At 44.7% G+C, this 21,122-nt stretch overlaps 1 long non-coding RNA gene across 1 annotated transcript; it reads left to right on the top strand.

The window, feature by feature from the left end:
- Nucleotides 1-4,861: 4,861 nt before the first annotated feature.
- Nucleotides 4,862-11,780, top strand: LOC141727103 (uncharacterized). The gene is made up of 4 exons (XR_012578150.1): nucleotides 4,862-5,571; nucleotides 7,393-7,517; nucleotides 8,356-8,677; nucleotides 11,453-11,780. It is a non-coding gene; the product is annotated as an uncharacterized LOC141727103 (long non-coding RNA).
- Nucleotides 11,781-21,122: the final 9,342 nt, after the last annotated feature.

Here is a 21,122-nt window from a genome sequence, read left to right as displayed (position 1 = left end):
GTCTGCTCATCAGTCTCCTGGGCTTGTGTGAACTGTTGAGCTTTGCAGTGCATTATTGCTACTTTAGCAGGAAACTTGATGCTCCCAAAGCTGTCCCTGTTTGATTGGAGATGCTGATTCCTTACAGAAGGATTGAGGAACACAGCAGGGTTCAAGGCAGTAGCTGTCTTTAGCACCATATCTTTTGTTCCAGGAGTACCCCCTGTTACTTTAGGAAAACCAGTGAGCTCCTTTTTGCTCTACACCAGACATTACCATGTGCAGCACACATAAACAGACACATTTCTTCCCATGTGTTTTCAAGTCTATTCTATCAACCAGGACTGTGCTGGCTCCTGCTCTCAAGGGCACTCTTCATCCCTTGGAGACAATGTTTAGATGTTCTTTTAGGAAATATGCTCTTTTCCAAAGGGTTCTTTCCTGCATTCCCAGTCTTTGAGATAAATATGGATTTATTGTACAAGGCAAAGGCACTCATGTATGAATAGTGCAAAGGGATCAGTCAAATCTGGTAACTCCAGAACCGGGGTTGTCATCAATGTCTTTTTAAGCTATGGAAAGGCTGTTGGACTTCCCGGAGGGTAACACCTCATGAGATTCCCTTCAAGGTTCATACAGAAGTTTTTCCAACAGTCCACAAGTGGGGATCCATAACAATCACAATCCAGTCATTCCCAAAAAGGGACACTGTTCTTTTCCTTTCTGTCTCCAAAACTACACTGCCCCTTTGACTGTGGCAGCCAGGAAACCAAACATGGGCACACGTGGATATGGTCTTGAAGACAAAGAAAATATTTTGTGACATGGAAAATGAGCTTTGCATGCTAATATTCAAGCCATTCTCAATGGCATGTTTTATTCCCTCTCCCTGTTATGGATTCTGTGTTGCCAGCTGACTGAGATCAGGAGTAAGTTTGGATAAGGGGAAAATGTAAGTCAAATGATCAGAAGCTGAGTATAAAACATTTCTCCAGATGTGTCAGTAATTTCAATGGCCACCTGCAGTCAGCACAACTGTCAGCCTGGAATTGTGTTCATGCTCCTCCCTGGCCTTTCCATGTGTGCTCCTCCTGCAGAGCACCTGGGGGCCTGGGCATGCTGCTGGCTTGTTTCCCTTGAGGAGACTGGGATGAGGAAGGTCAGGGGGTTGTGACAAAGAGATGACATTTGAGTGATCGTGTACGTGCTGGAAGCCTCACAGACTGACGGGCCCATGACAGGATGGCCCAGAGCTGTCAGGGCTGCGCCTTGGTGACCTGGTTAGAGGTGTTGAGCTGCTCCTTTGCCTCAGAGAGAGCCAAGTGCAGCACTTTTGTTCAGAAACACTTCATTAGCCCTGCTTTGCACAGCTGCCGCTACTGGGGTTGGTGGGGTGCCCCTTTCCTCACTTGGAAATGAGCAGAGTCAGTGATGGGACAGGGCAGGGCATTCCCTACCTGTGCCCATTGTGAAATCCCTCTGCCCGGACTGTGTCGTGTCCTGCTCCTCAGTGACATCCCGGCCAGCCTGGCACATGGAACCCCCCGTTTCCAAGGACACGTGGCCATTGTCACCGGCACAGGGCAGGACCGCTCAGAGCCTTTGGCGGCTGCAGCGAGAGCGGGGGTGTCAGAGCCACAGCGAGTGTTTTTCCAACTTGGCTGGTTGCAGCACCCGTTGTTCAAGAGCCCAATCCACCCACGGCGTGGAGGTAATGATTTACAGTTCTGTGCAGGAAGGGTGGCTCAGGGACAAATTCACAAAGGCAACAGCGCAACAACCAGAACATTTCAGTGTTTATACATTTGAGCAAAGAAAGGAATTAGTGTTCATTGACTCTAAGTTTCCCTAATTCTCTCCAAAATGAGTATACTTTCTGCTGTTTGGTAATGACCCTCTCCCTTCTTATGCTCATTAGTCTGCATGCCCAATCTCCCCTTATTCACAGTGAGGTTCCTTGCGTAAAAAGCTGGAACGGCCTTTTTTCCCTGACAGAGCTGATTCAGCACAGTTGCTGCATTGCCTTTATCAGATAATTCCTTCTTTCAGGGGTTCTGCCAAATGTCCTTATGTCCATAAATTCTACTTTCTTTGTGTCCACCATGAGTGGTGCATCCCTCTTCCCAGGCCTTGCTAACCTGCCCTGTGTCTGAGGTCACTGAAGCCTGTCAAGCCTTCCACCTCAACAAGGCAATTCAGCCAAGAAGTCGCCTGCCTTTCCAAGGCCTGGCCATCGCTTCCAGCTTGTTGGCTAGTTCTTGTTTCATGGCAATCATCTCCCTTCTTGTTGATGAGCCTTGGAAGCCACAAAGGACAAGCATCCAGGAACACATTTTCCTAAGTAGTATTCTGCATTTGCAGATTATTCAGCAGGATCAGTGTCTGTGTGGGAGCTGGAGCAGCCGAGGCAGAGTGGGATGGCGGAGCTGCGGGCCTGGGCAGGATCCAGTGAGTTCCGCAGGGCCCCAATCCGCACTGCGTCCCACAGGGTCCCCACCGGCACTGCCATGAGCGTCAGGGTGAGCCAGAGGTGCCAGGAGCAAGAGGTGAGGGGCAGGTGTGGGGCTCTGTGGGTTGGCAGCGGGTGGGGGCTTGGCCATGATGTTGGTGTCAGGTGCTGCTGAGCCCGCGGGAGCTGTTGGACAGGGCTGGGGCCCCACTGGTGCTCCAAGGGCCCCTTTGAGGCAGCTGCCCGGGGGGAAGCGACGCACACGGATGACACAGAGGAGGTGTCTGTGGAAGTGGGAGATTGTCTGCAGGAAGTGGTTCTCAGGTAATGATAGGGAGAAGGTGCCAGTGGAAGTGGGAGGTTGATTTCACGGTTGCAAGTGGCACTCAGGGATGATACAGAGGAGGTACCAGTGAAAGTCAGATATTCTCCATGCTGTGACACTCAGGAAATTCATGCTCTGGACATGGCTCATGGCCAAAATGCATGGATTTCTCATGGTTCCCAGTTTGTATGGAACTCACTGAACACGTAAGGGTAAAGGAAACTGTCTAAATTTTTTTCAAGTATTAGGAATAGCCATTATTTATTCCTAGCTGTCATGCATAGTGGAGAACTGCAGCCACATGCACCTCATCTCAAATCTTTTCTAATTATTGATACACTTTTTGTAAGCATAGAAATTTATTTTCATTTCTTCTTAATTGCGGAATTCCTTCCATAGAGTAATATTTTATCTTCTATTGTGTAGTGATGTCTCCCTCCTCATGGTAATTAGTCCACAAGTTTCAGTCCATTTATCATGGCTTTTAAGATTTTATTTCAGCCAATTTTGCCTTCCAAATTAGGCAGATGGATGGCAGTAATTGTTTTTGTAAAAAATATGCTTGTGTCAATAGACATCTGAGTGATTTTGAGTTCCAATGGGACATGTCATAATCTGTACTAAATGATGAGTTCAGCCAGGCACCCAAATTTTGTAATCTCTGACTAACTTAGGATGAACTATTTCCTATAACTTAGAATAAAATATTTTACATCTATGGAAATAATTGCATCTAGAGCTGAGGAAAAGAGAAAGGGTTTTGGGGCCTGTTACAGTTGAAATTCATCTTTTTGCAGTTGAAGTTATTCTTGGAGCTGACTCCAGGATGTACTTCCTTAATGCCAAATAAATCCCAGTGTCAGGTGCTGCCCTGACTTTCAAATCCTTTGTGCCCCTCTCTGGATTTTTAGCTTAGCACTGACCAGTTCACTTGTACTCAGGCACTTGATTTCAAGGGAAGCTTGTGCCTATAAATTCCAGCAATTGGGAAAGGATGACTTGCTACTGGAGGGCTTGGCTGCATTAGAGGCCAAGTGAGGGTGGATCTCTCAGGGCACTTTTGTAGCCGGCTGCTTTCAGAGGGAGAGCTGTGTCAAAGCAGCCCTTTTTGACGCTGTGACAGCAAACCTTTGCAAATACAGCTCTTGTTAAAAATGGAGGGCCTAGTTAATCAGCAGTAATGAAGATTAGGCTGAAGATTTTACAGAAAATTTCTTTCCCATTTTAGCCAAATACCAGCGAGGCGTCGCACAGTGGAAGTGCACAGGTTGTCAAATTGTATAACCCACTTGGAGGTATGGTTGGCTTTCATATTTTGCTCAATGTCCGTAAGATTTTCCACTTGGTAATTCATTTTTGCAGCATATTCATTGAAAAGGGGATCTCTTGTGTTCAGAGATCTCAACCTGGAGGTGGTTTGGCCTCAGGTCAGACTTGCAGTCACTTGTCACTGCATTCAGTCACTGGTTTGTTTTCCCCTGAGAAAGCCTGCCTGTATGTTGTTCCCGTACTGCCTGATGGGTTGGAATTTGGAGCATGGAGGTCAAGATTTTTACCGTCTTATGCACTTAAATTCACAGACTTGGAAGTTAAGGTTTTGGAAGACCTATCAACTGTCTTTAACCATTGAAATTTAATTGGGAAATGGAAAGAAAATTACATTGAAGAAGTTGCATAGAGAATTTCCTATGTTCAAGACCGAAACCATACTTGATTGAATTATTTGTCTTGGTCATTAATAAGTGAATGTTGCCCCAATACTACCTTGGGCTCTTCTCAAGGAAATTGAAAGGAATATATTGATGTCATCTTGCCCACGGATTCCAACATTTCCCACAAAGCACAATGTGCTTAGGAGGTGCCATTTGTATTGATCTGTTCTGAGTGCTGTTTCGCCAAGGAGCCTGGCTCCAGGCAGACACCAGGTGCACATTCCCCTTCCAGGCACTCAGTGGCACTGCCTGCAGCAGTGAGCTGAGCCAGGCCCAGCCAGCTGCCCTGAGCAAAACAGGCTTTGACCTGGCTGTGGCTGCAGTCACCTGCCTGCAGGGACATCCCTGCCGCTGCAAGTGCAGCTCTTGCTCTGCCTTAGCCTAGTGCAGAGCATTTTTGGGCAGCATGGTGGTGGCTTTTTGGAGAGACAAAAGTTGACTTCTGAATTTCTCATTGGGGATGTGCTGTTTTACATTTCAGTGATTTGTGTGATTCTTGGTGGTGATCTACATAGATCCTAAGGGAATATTTAACATTGAGTTACTGGGGTGTGAGAACTGGCATTAGAGAGTCAACTGGAGAATTTTTACCACATCTACTTTAGGCTGGCACAAAAAATCTCAGGTGAGACAGGTCTGGTTGCTGGTAGAGTCCAGGGTACCTTTGCAACATGCTCCATACAGGACCAGTTAGGGACTAGGTTTTTTCACAGAATCAGAGAATATGTGAGTTCAAAGGAATTCCACAAGGATATTCAAAATCAGCTCTGTCCCCAAGACATTTTAATCAACTCTTTTGCGTTCTGCCAACTTCCCATTTGACACTTCTTTTTCTGCTTTCCTTTCCTTTGGGAAAACAAGCAGATGTGAGAAGAGCCAAATCACACACTTCATGTCCCGCCCCTGAGGAGAAGAGAACAAAGCCCACGAAGCCTGCAGAGAATGAACAGAAGCCTTGCAGTGCTGTTTATCGGCGACCCTACAGGGACAGGGTGATTCATTTACTTGCTCTGAGGACTTACAAGAAGCCAGAGTTACTTGCTCGCTTGCAGAGAGATGGAGTCATGCAAAAGGACAAGGGCACCCTTGCCAAGATCCTTCAGCAGGTGAGATGGTGGAGTTTGTGCCAGCATTATTACCACCACACTCTTCTTTTCTTCCTAATTGTCACTTGTTCCTCTACTCTTTAAATTGCATCTGGACAAATAAGTTTGGAAATGCTCCCTGTTAAAGTTTTTCCATCAACTTCATCCAGAGGTCTCAAGCTGCAGGTCCATGTGACAAAAAGAAAGAAAACTTGAAAATTTTGGGGCATTGTTGTTTTTCTAGAATAGCTGGCAATGAGTAACACTTTGTAATGTTGTTGCTCCTCATGCCTTATTCCATTCTCTTTCTTTTCTGTGCACTGTTTAACTGCTTCAAGGAGTAACTTCACAGGGGTTCCTTGATTGTGTGAAATGGTTTATGACTGCACTTAAAATTTCCTGGAAGAAGTTCCAGGGCAGAGGAGTTCAGGAACTGCAGAGGCCAGTATTTCATTTGAACACAGTTAGTGGCCTCTCTATAGTACTTGACTTCTCTGGGATCTGTGGGGATTTTCTTCCAGGGGTGTTCCAGGCACATCCTCCATGATAAAGATGGTAGCCAAACTTTGAGCAGAGGGTTTCTTTGCTGTCACGTGGTTTAAATATTCCCTCTTCTTGGAACTCAATTAATCAATAACTTCTCCAGTGGTCCTTTAAATTCCACTGGTATTTGATTTTCACAGCCAGCAATAGGATGCACATGCATTGAAAGATGCAATATTTCTCTCATTCCCTTTTCAAAATTCCCTTTTCCCCTAGAGTGTTGCTGAATTATGCTGGCATTAATATATCAAGTGGGAACATTTCCTCTTTAGCTAGGCAAACAGTGTCTTGGAACTTAGTCAAGGGAGGAAAATTCAATACAGTTTCGGTTGATCCCACAGTGACTTTTAAGAACTCATTCCCTGAACCTGGGAAGTTTGTTGCTAGGTTTGCCCAGGGCAGTGGCAGGCTTTTTCATCCTGAAAATATTCACAATATAACGAGGGCCATGTTCTGCGCTCCCAGCTGAAGTAGCCCATTTAGATTTCAAGTTGATTATACATTTTCAAAGCTCAGCTCCTAAGAAGGCAATGGATGGAAACATTTTTCCTGTTCCATTGCAAAGTTTGACGAGATTTCTGTGGTGTCAGTGTGCTGTAGGAGGTGTGAACTGCCTCAGGGTCCAGGTTTGCATTCTGAAAGTTCTGTGTGAGCAGCCCTGCAGCCTGAGATGCCTTGCTCAGGCTTTTGTGGACATCAGAGTAAGTGGGGCTTTATTTTGTATAGGTCTGAAATGGACAGTGTGAGCTTGCTGAGATGTGGTACACACACCCTTGCTTCCCTTCCAACACAACCTGAGTTCAGCTTTGAAGAAGTGAATCCCTGATTCTGGGTATCTTTGTTACTTTTACATTTCTTTTTCTGCTGTGGGCAGACAGGCATCAACACAGACCCAAATTATGAATGTTTATCATATTTTCAAGAAGAAAAGTCAAAGTTGTGACAGATGTTAGTGGTGTCTTAGATGAGTTATTCAGTGTGTTTGAGGGTTCAAATTGATGGAGACTTTCCCAATGGGCTTTTCTGTGGAACTCTGAGCAGGTGTCAGGGGATGAAGTCTAAACCTGCACTTTTGATATCAGTGGTCTTCAGGTTTTACTACCTCAATTTACTTTTTGGAGGTGACTTTGTATTTGTCTTGAGGAAGGTATGATCCTCAATTCATTTACACCTGGGCATGTGCGCATTGATTAATTGAGACAGAGTGCTCACAAGCAGCTGTTCAGGACCAATCACATTTCTCTAGTTTGCATGCAGCAAGCATAATAAAGATTTGTTTTCCTACACGTCTGCCTGTAGGTAGCCAAGTGGAATGCAAAGGATAATTGCTTCAGTCTGAAGGAACATCTATTTCAAACCCTTCAGACTGATTGGCCTGGCTACACCGAAATAGACAGACAGAAGCTGAAGTTAATACTTTCTCGGTAAGTTCAGTCACTCAGAGAAAGGAAAAAAGAGAAATCCCTGGTTAATGAAGCTTAGACTGTGAGAATATGGTGCCTGGCCCTGCACAGGACACCATGAGAAGCACAGCAGGTGCCCAAGAGTGTTGTCCAAAGACTTCTTGATGCCTCCTGCAGTGACCATTGGCCTGGGGAGCCTGTTGCAGGGCTCAAGCACCCTCTGGGCCATGAATGTTTTCCTGATATCCTGCCTAAAGCTCCCTCAACTCAGCTTCATGCTGTTTCCTTCAGTCCTGACACTGAAGGACTCTGTTTTCCCTGCAAGGAGCGAATTTGGACAGTTGATACTTAGGCTTTGTAACATGAAATATTGGCCCATCCATACAGAAAATCAGCTCCATCTCAGAACACCACCAACACCAGTCAAGCGTTATCTCCAGGGCCTTCTGAGAGAGATGCTGCAGTAAGACCAGCTCAGGTATTTTGTGCATTTTTAACATTCTGGACTGTATGGTAAATTTTAGCAGACTTGCTGGTGGTGCAAGATTGTCATCTGAATGATGTGCAGGACCTTCTCATTTGGGGAAGCCTTTGATGGAGCTCCTGAAGGGAGTGTCTTTCTTCCAAAGAATTTTAGCTACAGTCTTGAAGTAGGACATGCTGAGTGCTAAGATGGGAATGTAGGAATGAGACAGAGCCTTTATTTACCTGCAGAACTTCTGGTTTGAATGCTCTTTTTAGTGTGGAAAGATGTGTGTTCAAATTGGCCCAGTTCAGAAATGCTGCTTTTCCAGACTGGGAGCAAAGTTTGATCCTGATCATATAAGTTAATGAATGAATGATTTTGTTATTGATGCAGAAACGGCCTCTGGCTTCTGACTGTACCAGTCCTGTGACGAGCAAGAAGAGGAGAATTGGCCACCAGCCCAGTCCTGTCCAGCCAGCAGCTGGTGGCCACTTTTCTTCCTTCCTTCTGCCTTCCACATCTCTGTTCTCTTCGGACATGTCTCCAAGTGCCGGCTCTGTTTCCCCGTGCACCCATGTGGTGCAGCAAACAGAGAAATTTCGGAGCTCCAGCATCCCAAAAACTGCCAGGGAGCAGAAGGAGATCCCCAACTCAAGTGGGGAGAAAAATGAACTGGGGAGGCTGAAGCAGTGGCACCGCCTGGATTTCGATGAAGGTATTGATGTGCTGGTTTTCCTGACTCCTGTGTGGATAAGTGTGGTGTAAAGATTTGGTAATTCAGAGAAGCTTCTGCCTAAATTAAGGTGCAAGCATGACCCTTTTCCACAGGCAATAGTAAAAATGTTATTGAACAGGAAACGCAAGCTAGGGAGATAGGAATGAGAGAAGAGAGGCAGGGGAAGGGGAAGAGAGAGACATCAAATGGGGAGATATCATCACCACATGGACTCTCTGTTGTCCAACCTGTCCTTCTTAACCCTTGGTCTTCTCAGTGGTGGGGGTCCCCAGGTCTCTCTGGAGGTACCACCTTTATACTGTCCAAGATTCGAGGATTCACAGGGTGGTCACAGCTTGTTCCCACATCTTGGGCTAGAAGCCATGCAAGCACTGATTTTCCTTACCCACAGTCTCTACAGTGGAGGTTTTTGTCTGGTGTCTTAATTTTAAACCCTCACCTCTGTTAGGCAAAGGCTTTGTGCTTTTATTCTTGCCAATTGTGCTTCTCTCAAATTCCTGTTGTGGTGGCTTATCTTATGGGAACATCCTTCTTTGAAGGCATTCTGAATTAGTTAATTGTGCTCTTGCTTTCCACCTTGTGGAAAGGGAGATTTGAAAGTCAGCACTGGATACACGAAGGCACTGCTCTACATTACTGCTATACCATTCTCTCTGCTGGATGGTCATGAAAAATCAAGACTTTTTTATTTTTTTCCCCATTATATTACATTGTAACTCTTGGTTTAAAAGGTAAAAACAGCAAAGCCCAGAACTTGTGCTGCTGGAACCTTCTCTAAAAGTGCATGGATTTTTAGAAATTTTCTCTCAAAGTAGTGCAAAACCAATCAAGAACAAATGAATTTGAAATAGATTTCTTTGGGGAGAAGCCGGTTAAAAGGAAGAGCCAGACACTAGAAGCCAGAGGAAATGGATTATTTTTCTTTCCATCAGGTTTCTAGTAAAATGCCAAGTGTTGGCTGAGACTGCACTTTTTCAATCAGCAGATTTTCAAGACTGCATGATGAAGGCAGAAACCTGTCACACATGTATTGCAGACTAGTTGACTGAAACCTGTCAATCAAATCTCAGGGATTCCATGGTTGTTTGTTGAACTCAGCCTTTTCATGGAAACTTCAAAAGCTACAAAACGCAAGCTGTGGTTTCCTGGAGTTCTACTTTGAACTGGGCTGGGAGTTTCCTCCCCATCCTAGCTGCAGAATTTATTTTTTCAAAAGCTGTGGAAGTGGTACAGACTGAAAACAACATTGAAAAGCTAAACAGAAACACATAAAGAATGCTTGATTTCTGATGACAGGGACACACCCAGCAGGGCAGAGTTCAGTTGCTTTGTTAAATCTGGGGATTGCCTCCTTTGGAGTTTGACCTTGCAAATTCCAAGTTGGGTTCAGCCTGGAGGCAGGTTTGGAGTGTGCAGATGCCTCTTGCGAGTGGTGGTGTGCTTGTAGAAACAGGTGCTTTGAGATGGCCTTTCCACATTTCTTCTGGACATACACACGGTGCCTACAAACTTTGGAATGCCTTTGGAAGGATTTCTGCTTGAATCTATAAACACATGAGCAGCTTTCTTGAAGAACCAGTTCCCAAACTCTGCCCAGCTATGAAGGAAAAATATGTGCTGTGTTTCAAGTGGGGGCTTAGGATGCTTTCATATGGACTGAGCCATGAGAGGAAATGCACTTTTGGAAATGAAAAGCTCACAGCAAAGCTGTTCTTCCAAGTTTTATTGAACATACTATGACTATTGGTATTTCTGTCCAGTTGTATTACCACTTTTCCACTTCTTTTTATACTTCTGCTATACAAAGGAAATCAACAAAAGCAAGTGGACGATCACACAACAGCTCTTTCCTCAAGAATTGAAGCTCAGGTAGCTTAGAAATTGTCAAGAATGGCTGAGTTTTAGCAAAATTACTTTATGTAAACAACGGCAGTGGAAGCTGATAAGGAATGGAAAGGAATATGTGGGAATTTTATGCTTGACACAAAACTTGAAATAGAAAGCCGAGAGAGATTTCCAAGCTCCTGAGTATTCCTTCCTGTTTCAGCTGACTTTTCCTTATGGCAGTTCTCTTTATTATCATGGTAATTCTTGAACATTTCTTTGGAAAGAGGGCTTCAAGGTTATGTGTGCAATGCTTCCCAAGAGGCAAAGGGCAAGTCACAAATGCAGAGCTGTTTCCTGCCCCAACCTGCCACATTAATGAGAAGCACTGAGTTTTGACTGCAGGATATTGGAGTCTTAGTGCCAGTAAGCCCTATAGAATGGAATTGGCTTTCCTGCTGACATGAGTGCAGGCTCTCATCGGAACTGTGGGCCTCTGGAAGCAGCAGGGAAGTGGGGATAGAAACATGGCAGTAAAAGAACTTCAGCTCTCTTCTTTCTTTTTTGTTGGAACCTCGACGTTGATTTCTCTCAAGCTGTTGTCTTTTGAAGCTGCATAATTTTCTGCATGGCTGTGCAGATGGCTGTGCAGATGCCGCCTCATGCCTTCAAATAGGAAAAGCTGAGCTGGGGCTAACACTGTGGGAATGCACAACCTGTAGAATACAGTGGCCATTCCTTCTATCTACCTCCCAGGCAGGGCTACTTTGGAGAAGGTCTTATGTGCCCTATTGTTAAAAGTTGTTAATGCTTCTGAGTAATTTGCTATGAGAAGAACACTGAAGGACTTTTTCAAGACTATCCAATGGGGTTCTTTTGAACTTTTGAAGACCTCCTGATGACGGATGTCAAAATTCTGCTTCTCTGCAGGAGCAAGAAAAGAGACTTCCATTACCTCCACATGCTCTGCAATAAGCGACCAACCAGACTACTTGAGGTGAGCAAAGTAGCCGTTAACTCTTGCAGCTTTCAGTGGGGTGCAGTGTCCAGCTCTTTCCTGTGGTGAAAGGATGAGTTTGAGCAGATTTATTTGGGCCTGGAAAGCTCAGAGCAGAGATGAACACGGAGGTGGGTTAGGCCCAGACGGACTCTCCCTTCCTGCAGTGCAGTTGCACAGGCTCAGCTGCAGCAGTGGTGCTGCATCCCTACATTGAATTTGCAGTGCAGGAGGGGAGGGAGAAGTGTGTGTGTGGTGAAACACTGGAAATTGCTGCCAGCTTGTGTGAGAGCAGGGATGTTGTCAAGGGCAGTCAGGCCTCCTGCAGCTCTGGGGCTCTGGGGCAGCTGCGGCCTTTGGAGCGGGCACGGCAGGGCCCTGGCTCACATTGCGCCAGTGCCTCCCAAAATGTAGCAAGGCATCTGGAGTTTTCTTTTCAAACTCCTCCTGCACACTAGTCAGGTGTATCTGGGATGCATGCTTGGCACAAACTGCTGTCTGTCCTGGGATTGAACTTCATCCTGTTGAGGATTTACTGCTTGTAAATATTAATCTCTGGATGATTTGAATTATATATTCCCATGTGAAAGGTGTTTCTGTGCTCCAAAAAGAACAAGATCTTCAGGCCCAGAGGAGAAGAAGTATTGGTGTGAGAGTGTTGGGAAGTGGGATCAATTCTTCTCATTGCCATTTCAATTGGATTTGTATCTTGAGTTTGATAAACGTCACGCCTGTTGATGTGAGGGAGAAGGGATTGAAGAATATTTGACTCCCATCAGTGTCTTTAGGCATTAATGAATTTGCCCTCTTTAGGAGCAGATGCTGTTTGGGTAGTAGCTGTAGTTTCAGACTGATATAGAGATTGTTTTTGTGGCTGTGTTACAAATACCTCAGTTCCATGGTCAGTGATGCAACTGCTGTCCACTAGAAGAATCAAATATTATCATTAACACTGCTTTGGTGTTAGACAGTAAAGAATGTAGCTCAAAAGTCCAACTCTGTGCACTCAACTCCATAAATGCATTCCCTGACAAATATGTTTTAGAGATGTATTGTCACAAGTAAATGTAATTAATTTAAGCTTTTCCTACAGAGGAAGAGATAATAATTTAGTAATGTATCTCCTCTTCCTGAGGCTGCTGGGTTTGTTTGTCCTTTGACATTTGAAATTAAAGGAAATGTTTTCTAAGTGTGCTTCACTTACTAATGAAGAAAACCTCCACAATGTAAACTATTAGTAACTAAGTGTCATAGAAATGTGACTGATTCCTAGAGTTACCTGACTGCATTCCCTTGAAGCACATGAGCTTGAAAGTAGAAACTGTCAGTCCCAGAGCATCAGACTCAAAGCTTGGGTGTCTGTGTTTGGCATTACCCTGTGCTTGGTGTAATATTACACATGTATTTTTTGGACTAGAAACATACTGGAATGTTCTCTTAGAGTTCACGCATAGAAAAATGGTCTCATTTTTTCCCATTAGAAAATACGTAGCCATTGTCTCCTTGGAGCAACGCCAGCGCTACAAGGATGACTTCCATGCAGAGTATGAGGAATACCGGAATTTACACTCTGTGATTGACAGGACCACAAAGAAATTCAGACAGTTTCAGGAGCAATGGAAGTCTCTGACTCCAGGCTCTGAAGCCTATCAGGTAAAGAAGGATAAAACCATGAAGACTGGTTCATCATCACGGCAGTGTTTTTGATTCCCTGGAACTGCTCAGTGAAACAATGGGAACCTGCAGAATTGGCATATATGCTCAGACACTGCTTGGGCTGGTTCTGATTTTTGCAAGGCCCTGCCCAAAAGCCCCCGTTTGAGCTGTCTATGATGAAACAGAAAGGGAAGAGGTGTCCCAAGCAGAGTCTTAGAGCATGGGCTCCTTCTGTTGGCTATTGAGAGGCTTAATTGCAGATCTTGGGTGGTGCTGGTTGAGGGAGATTTGTTCTTGCAAATGTCCCAGAAGAGTGGTGGCTGACAGAGAAGAAAATGTCTGGAGTTAGACTGAGTGAACTTTTAGTGTTTTACCAAAGTTTGCATTTTATGCTGGTGAAGAAACATTCCTCATGTTTATTTTCTTGTAGAGGCTGCATCATCAAATCCTAGCAGATTATCAGCAGCTACAACAGGTACGTGAGACACCAGAGCTGCAGGGCCATGGTAACTGCTGAGTCTGCCTCAAGGCTTTTTTAAAGCAAAGGACATGAGAGTGTAGACTCTGCAGAAGAGTTTGCATGCCCTAATTTTGCTTTCTCCTTCACAGGGTAGCCCCAGCTACTCTGAAATGAAGAGCAGGTGCCAGTACCTCCACAAAAAGCTGGCCCATATTCAGAGGCGCATTTCTGAATATGACCAGCAGTGAGTGGAGTCCTGGCACCAGACATCTGCTTCAGCCTGGTGACATCTGCAGACCCCAGATTTTTTATTTCAACTAGAAGATTAGGTTTTAGGATTTTTTAAGTTAGTATTGAACAGTAGGTTATGTTAGCACTGAGCCGTAGAATATTTCTTAAAATCTTGGATTAGTTCAAAGAAGTTTAGTTAGTTTAAGAAGTTGAAAGATGATAGTGTTGAATGTTAACAATAAAGAACTCTCACTGTTTATAAGTCCTTCTCTCATTGTTGCTTCTATGATATCTGGAGTGGATTTCTTCTGTCAATTCTGTTCTTCAAGTCTTAAGTTTGTCCACTGAGATAAATTTATCAGTAGAGGGTGGAAGCCCACTACCTGTACTATGAAGTTATGCACATTTTAAGAATCGATTTTGGCTGATGGAAATTCTTTATAAGTTTTGGGGTGTTTTTTTTGACCTTTTTCTTGTTTATGCAAAATCTTTGCCTAAGTGGTGAAAGACATTGAAGTTTGGACAAGTCTGTCAGCAAATCCCTTTGTTTTGGAGGGTTACAGAGGAGTGCACATGAGCTGCTCTCAGCTGTCATCTGAAGCAGCTCTCAAAACAGATTTTAAGTCATGGCCTTCCCTTGTCAGTGAGCCAAGGAATATATCCAGATCTTTGCAAGAGTTTTGTAAAATACGTAGAGTAGTGTTGGAGTCAAGGTACTTCAATGGGTTTTAAAGAGAAATTGCGTTCAAGTGGCCCTGTGGAAATGCTGTCCATTTCTTTGCATATTTAAACCAGTCTGTCTCAACCAGCCTTTCTAGAGAGACACAGATCTTGATTCTTTTACAGATCTCTGGGAACTTGGAATAAAGACCTTTTCCTAAGTTTTCTGCCATTTATTTTTTAGCTTAAACGGTAGACTTGTTACCAGAAAAACCTTAACCTTCTTTTGGGGAAGAATATGAAATTGTCTGAGGCAGGAAAATGTTTGGGAACAATCACTGGGGCCTTTGAATGCCCCTTTCTTCCTTAGAGAGGATTCTACAAATTCTCAATTGTCTCCATGCAATGATGTTAATTCCCTACGTGAGAGATTTTTGAGTGTTTTCTGATTGAACACCTGAGCCATCGTTGCCCTTCTGTTCTCCTTCAAGGGAAGTTCATTAAAATGTCACCTCTTAAGCCCTGAAATTTGGGTCCATTTTTGCCTGGGTCAGGGGTTGCTGCTGCAGCTCTGCAGCGCAGCAGCCCCAGGAACGCTGCTGTGGGGGACATGGGGTGAATTGTGCTGGGGAGCCTCCCCTTGGCCTGGTGGCTGCTGCTGGTTGACAGAGCATGCAGGAATGCTGGTGGTGAGGGTGGGCTGAGAGTGAGGATTTTTCATACTTACCCCTTCATGACCTATCTCGCTTTTTATGGAATTTCTTCTAACTAATTTTACACTGCATAAAGAAGTTATATTTCCATGCTTTTACAAGTCTAATCTTCATATTCCCGGCTGACTCTATTTTCCCTTCCAGTTTCTTGTGTGTTGGGGCAGGCTGCCCTTTGGGGAAGATGTACGAATGCACTGGTCCCATCCCCTTTTACTTCTGGAAAGGAAGTGTTTAGGAGTACTTGAAATGGTCCTTTCTACTTTTCTTTAAGTGGCTTGTTACTGTGCTTTATGACATAAGACACAGTCCCCAGGTTGATTAGAATATACCTGAGCATCCAAAGTTCTCAGGGATGCTCATACCCAAAATTTCTGCAGAGATGAGAGTACTTTTTGCAAAGAAGGTAAAAAGGGACCTAAATGCTTATTTCCTATCACATAACTTTCTCTAGAAAGGATTATAATTTGGTATTGTCTTCCATAGAGCATTTCATGTGGCATGACTTTTCTTTAAAAGCCACTGGAGTTCTGATTCTCAACAGTGGCAGGGAAAGCACTTTTGGCCACTTTAGTGAGGTTTCCTGGAAAATGTTACTCATTTGTCTTTGTAGGCTCTGATTTGCTCTTTCAATCTTGCTGCTAGGGTAAGATCTCCATGGGCTAAATAAGTTTCAGTTAACTGGGACTTTTTAAATAAATTTTGTACAGTGTCAGCTATGAAATGAGAATCACTATCTGCTGGCATACCAGAAGGAATCCTTACTCTTAGTAGTATTTTTTATTTTTAACTGGAAGTATTTCTCTGACTTTGTTGGTGTGACAAGGAAAAGCCTCTGGCCATGCAGAAAATGTGTCCATTAAACCCAATAAGTATTTATATTTACTTCTTCTTAACTCAGAAAAATGTCCTTGTCATTAATATCTGGTACTACTTCCCTGGTTTGGGATCCAAAAAGGCAGTCTTTTGTAAAACTGTGCATTGATCTGTAAGCAGATTTTAAATTTCAGTTGTCACAGTCCCTGTCAACCTAACACTAAGTAGCTGCCTTAGCAAACTGTCTACTGTACCTTCAATACCCCAATGGGTTTCTTTATGTTTGTCTTCTGCAGTTTGGCTCATTATTGCTTGAGGCACCCTAACTTGTTGATTTCTTGATACCTACCACCCTTCAGGACCAAATTAGACATTTAAGGATTTTGCGGAATGTTTTCATCATAGTGTTCTGTGTGTGATTTGGAAAGGTTCCCAACTTTGGAAAGAATTGCCAGCAAGATGCTTTGTTCTGCCTCCTCTCCAGCAGTTTTGTCTGCTCATCAGTCTCCTGGGCTTGTGTGAACTGTTGAGCTTTGCAGTGCATTATTGCTACTTTAGCAGGAAACTTGATGCTCCCAAAGCTGTCCCTGTTTGATTGGAGATGCTGATTCCTTACAGAAGGATTGAGGAACACAGCAGGGTTCAAGGCAGTAGCTGTCTTTAGCACCATATCTTTTGTTCCAGGAGTACCCCCTGTTACTTTAGGAAAACCAGTGAGCTCCTTTTTGCTCTACACCAGACATTACCATGTGCAGCACACATAAACAGACACATTTCTTCCCATGTGTTTTCAAGTCTATTCTATCAACCAGGACTGTGCTGGCTCCTGCTCTCAAGGGCACTCTTCATCCCTTGGAGACAATGTTTAGATGTTCTTTTAGGAAATATGCTCTTTTCCAAAGGGTTCTTTCCTGCATTCCCAGTCTTTGAGATAAATATGGATTTATTGTACAAGGCAAAGGCACTCATGTATGAATAGTGCAAAGGGATCAGTCAAATCTGGTAACTCCAGAACCGGGGTTGTCATCAATGTCTTTTTAAGCTATGGAAAGGCTGTTGGACTTCCCGGAGGGTAACACCTCATGAGATTCCCTTCAAGGTTCATACAGAAGTTTTTCCAACAGTCCACAAGTGGGGATCCATAACAATCACAATCCAGTCATTCCCAAAAAGGGACACTGTTCTTTTCCTTTCTGTCTCCAAAACTACACTGCCCCTTTGACTGTGGCAGCCAGGAAACCAAACATGGGCACACGTGGATATGGTCTTGAAGACAAAGAAAATATTTTGTGACATGGAAAATGAGCTTTGCATGCTAATATTCAAGCCATTCTCAATGGCATGTTTTATTCCCTCTCCCTGTTATGGATTCTGTGTTGCCAGCTGACTGAGATCAGGAGTAAGTTTGGATAAGGGGAAAATGTAAGTCAAATGATCAGAAGCTGAGTATAAAACATTTCTCCAGATGTGTCAGTAATTTCAATGGCCACCTGCAGTCAGCACAACTGTCAGCCTGGAATTGTGTTCATGCTCCTCCCTGGCCTTTCCATGTGTGCTCCTCCTGCAGAGCACCTGGGGGCCTGGGCATGCTGCTGGCTTGTTTCCCTTGAGGAGACTGGGATGAGGAAGGTCAGGGGGTTGTGACAAAGAGATGACATTTGAGTGATCGTGTACGTGCTGGAAGCCTCACAGACTGACGGGCCCATGACAGGATGGCCCAGAGCTGTCAGGGCTGCGCCTTGGTGACCTGGTTAGAGGTGTTGAGCTGCTCCTTTGCCTCAGAGAGAGCCAAGTGCAGCACTTTTGTTCAGAAACACTTCATTAGCCCTGCTTTGCACAGCTGCCGCTACTGGGGTTGGTGGGGTGCCCCTTTCCTCACTTGGAAATGAGCAGAGTCAGTGATGGGACAGGGCAGGGCATTCCCTACCTGTGCCCATTGTGAAATCCCTCTGCCCGGACTGTGTCGTGTCCTGCTCCTCAGTGACATCCCGGCCAGCCTGGCACATGGAACCCCCCGTTTCCAAGGACACGTGGCCATTGTCACCGGCACAGGGCAGGACCGCTCAGAGCCTTTGGTGGCTGCAGCGAGAGCGGGGGTGTCAGAGCCACAGCGAGTGTTTTTCCAACTTGGCTGGTTGCAGCACCCGTTGTTCAAGAGCCCAATCCACCCACGGCGTGGAGGTAATGATTTACAGTTCTGTGCAGGAAGGGTGGCTCAGGGACAAATTCACAAAGGCAACAGCGCAACAACCAGAACATTTCAGTGTTTATACATTTGAGCAAAGAAAGGAATTAGTGTTCATTGACTCTAAGTTTCCCTAATTCTCTCCAAAATGAGTATACTTTCTGCTGTTTGGTAATGACCCTCTCCCTTCTTATGCTCATTAGTCTGCATGCCCAATCTCCCCTTATTCACAGTGAGGTTCCTTGCGTAAAAAGCTGGAACGGCCTTTTTTCCCTGACAGAGCTGATTCAGCACAGTTGCTGCATTGCCTTTATCAGATAATTCCTTCTTTCAGGGGTTCTGCCAAATGTCCTTATGTCCATAAATTCTACTTTCTTTGTGTCCACCATGAGTGGTGCATCCCTCTTCCCAGGCCTTGCTAACCTGCCCTGTGTCTGAGGTCACTGAAGCCTGTCAAGCCTTCCACCTCAACAAGGCAATTCAGCCAAGAAGTCGCCTGCCTTTCCAAGGCCTGGCCATCGCTTCCAGCTTGTTGGCTAGTTCTTGTTTCATGGCAATCATCTCCCTTCTTGTTGATGAGCCTTGGAAGCCACAAAGGACAAGCATCCAGGAACACATTTTCCTAAGTAGTATTCTGCATTTGCAGATTATTCAGCAGGATCAGTGTCTGTGTGGGAGCTGGAGCAGCCGAGGCAGAGTGGGATGGCGGAGCTGCGGGCCTGGGCAGGATCCAGTGAGTTCCGCAGGGCCCCAATCCGCACTGCGTCCCACAGGGTCCCCACCGGCACTGCCATGACCGTCAGGGTGAGCCAGAGGTGCCAGGAGCAAGAGGTGAGGGGCAGGTGTGGGGCTCTGTGGGTTGGCAGCGGGTGGGGGCTTGGCCATGATGTTGGTGTCAGGTGCTGCTGAGCCCGCGGGAGCTGTTGGGCAGGGCTGGGGCCCCACTGGTGCTCCAAGGGCCCCTTTGAGGCAGCTGCCCGGGGGGAAGCGACTCACACGGATGACACAGAGGAGGTGTCTGTGGAAGTGGGAGATTGTCTGCAGGAAGTGGTTCTCAGGTAATGATAGGGAGAAGGTGCCAGTGGAAGTGGGAGGTTGATTTCACGGTTGCAAGTGGCACTCAGGGATGATACAGAGGAGGTACCAGTGAAAGTCAGATATTCTCCATGCTGTGACACTCAGGAAATTCATGCTCTGGACATGGCTCATGGCCAAAATGCATGGATTTCTCATGGTTCCCAGTTTGTATGGAACTCACTGAACACGTAAGGGTAAAGGAAACTGTCTAAATTTTTTTCAAGTATTAGGAATAGCCATTATTTATTCCTAGCTGTCATGCATAGTGGAGAACTGCAGCCACATGCACCTCATCTCAAATCTTTTCTAATTATTGATACACTTTTTGTAAGCATAGAAATTTATTTTCATTTCTTCTTAATTGCGGAATTCCTTCCATAGAGTAATATTTTATCTTCTACTGTGTAGTGATGTCTCCCTCCTCATGGTAATTAGTCCACAAGTTTCAGTCCATTTATCATGGCTTTTAAGATTTTATTTCAGCCAATTTTGCCTTCCAAATTAGGCAGATGGATGGCAGTAATTGTTTTTGTAAAAAATATGCTTGTGTCAATAGACATCTGAGTGATTTTGAGTTCCAATGGGACATGTCATAATCTGTACTAAATGATGAGTTCAGCCAGGCACCCAAATTTTGTAATCTCTGACTAACTTAGGATGAACTATTTCCTATAACTTAGAATAAAATATTTTACATCTATGGAAATAATTGCATCTAGAGCTGAGGAAAAGAGAAAGGGTTTTGGGGCCTGTTACAGTTGAAATTCATCTTTTTGCAGTTGAAGTTATTCTTGGAGCTGACTCCAGGATGTACTTCCTTAATGCCAAATAAATCCCAGTGTCAGGTGCTGCCCTGACTTTCAAATCCTTTGTGCCCCTCTCTGGATTTTTAGCTTAGCACTGACCAGTTCACTTGTACTCAGGCACTTGATTTCAAGGGAAGCTTGTGCCTATAAATTCCAGCAATTGGGAAAGGATGACTTGCTACTGGAGGGCTTGGCTGCATTAGAGGCCAAGTGAGGGTGGATCTCTCAGGGCACTTTTGTAGTCGGCTGCTTTCAGAGGGAGAGCTGTGTCAAAGCAGCCCTTTTTGACGCTGTGACAGCAAACCTTTGCAAATACAGCTCTTGTTAAAAATGGAGGGCCTAGTTAATCAGCAGTAATGAAGATTAGGCTGAAGATTTTACAGAAAATTTCTTTCCCATTTTAGCCAAATACCAGCGAGGCGTCGCACAGTGGAAGTGCACAGGTTGTCAAATTGTATAACCCACTTGGAGGTATGGTTGGCTTTCATATTTTGCTCAATGTCCGTAAGATTTTCCACTTGGTAATTCATTTTTGCAGCATATTCATTGAAAAGGGGATCTCTTGTGTTCAGAGATCTCAACCTGGAGGTGGTTTGGCCTCAGGTCAGACTTGCAGTCACTTGTCACTGCATTCAGTCACTGGTTTGTTTTCCCCTGAGAAAGCCTGCCTGTATGTTGTTCCCGTACTGCCTGATGGGTTGGAATTTGGAGCATGGAGGTCAAGATTTTTACCGTCTTATGCACTTAAATTCACAGACTTGGAAGTTAAGGTTTTGGAAGACCTATCAACTGTCTTTAACCATTGAAATTTAATTGGGAAATGGAAAGAAAATTACATTGAAGAAGTTGCATAGAGAATTTCCTATGTTCAAGACCGAAACCATACTTGATTGAATTATTTGTCTTGGTCATTAATAAGTGAATGTTGCCCCAATACTACCTTGGGCTCTTCTCAAGGAAATTGAAAGGAATATATTGATGTCATCTTGCCCACGGATTCCA

Source organism: Zonotrichia albicollis, chromosome Z (assembly GCF_047830755.1).
Source record: "Zonotrichia albicollis isolate bZonAlb1 chromosome Z, bZonAlb1.hap1, whole genome shotgun sequence".
NCBI classification, from domain to species: domain Eukaryota; kingdom Metazoa; phylum Chordata; class Aves; order Passeriformes; family Passerellidae; genus Zonotrichia; species Zonotrichia albicollis.
This window is presented reverse-complemented; position numbering and strand designations above follow the sequence as displayed.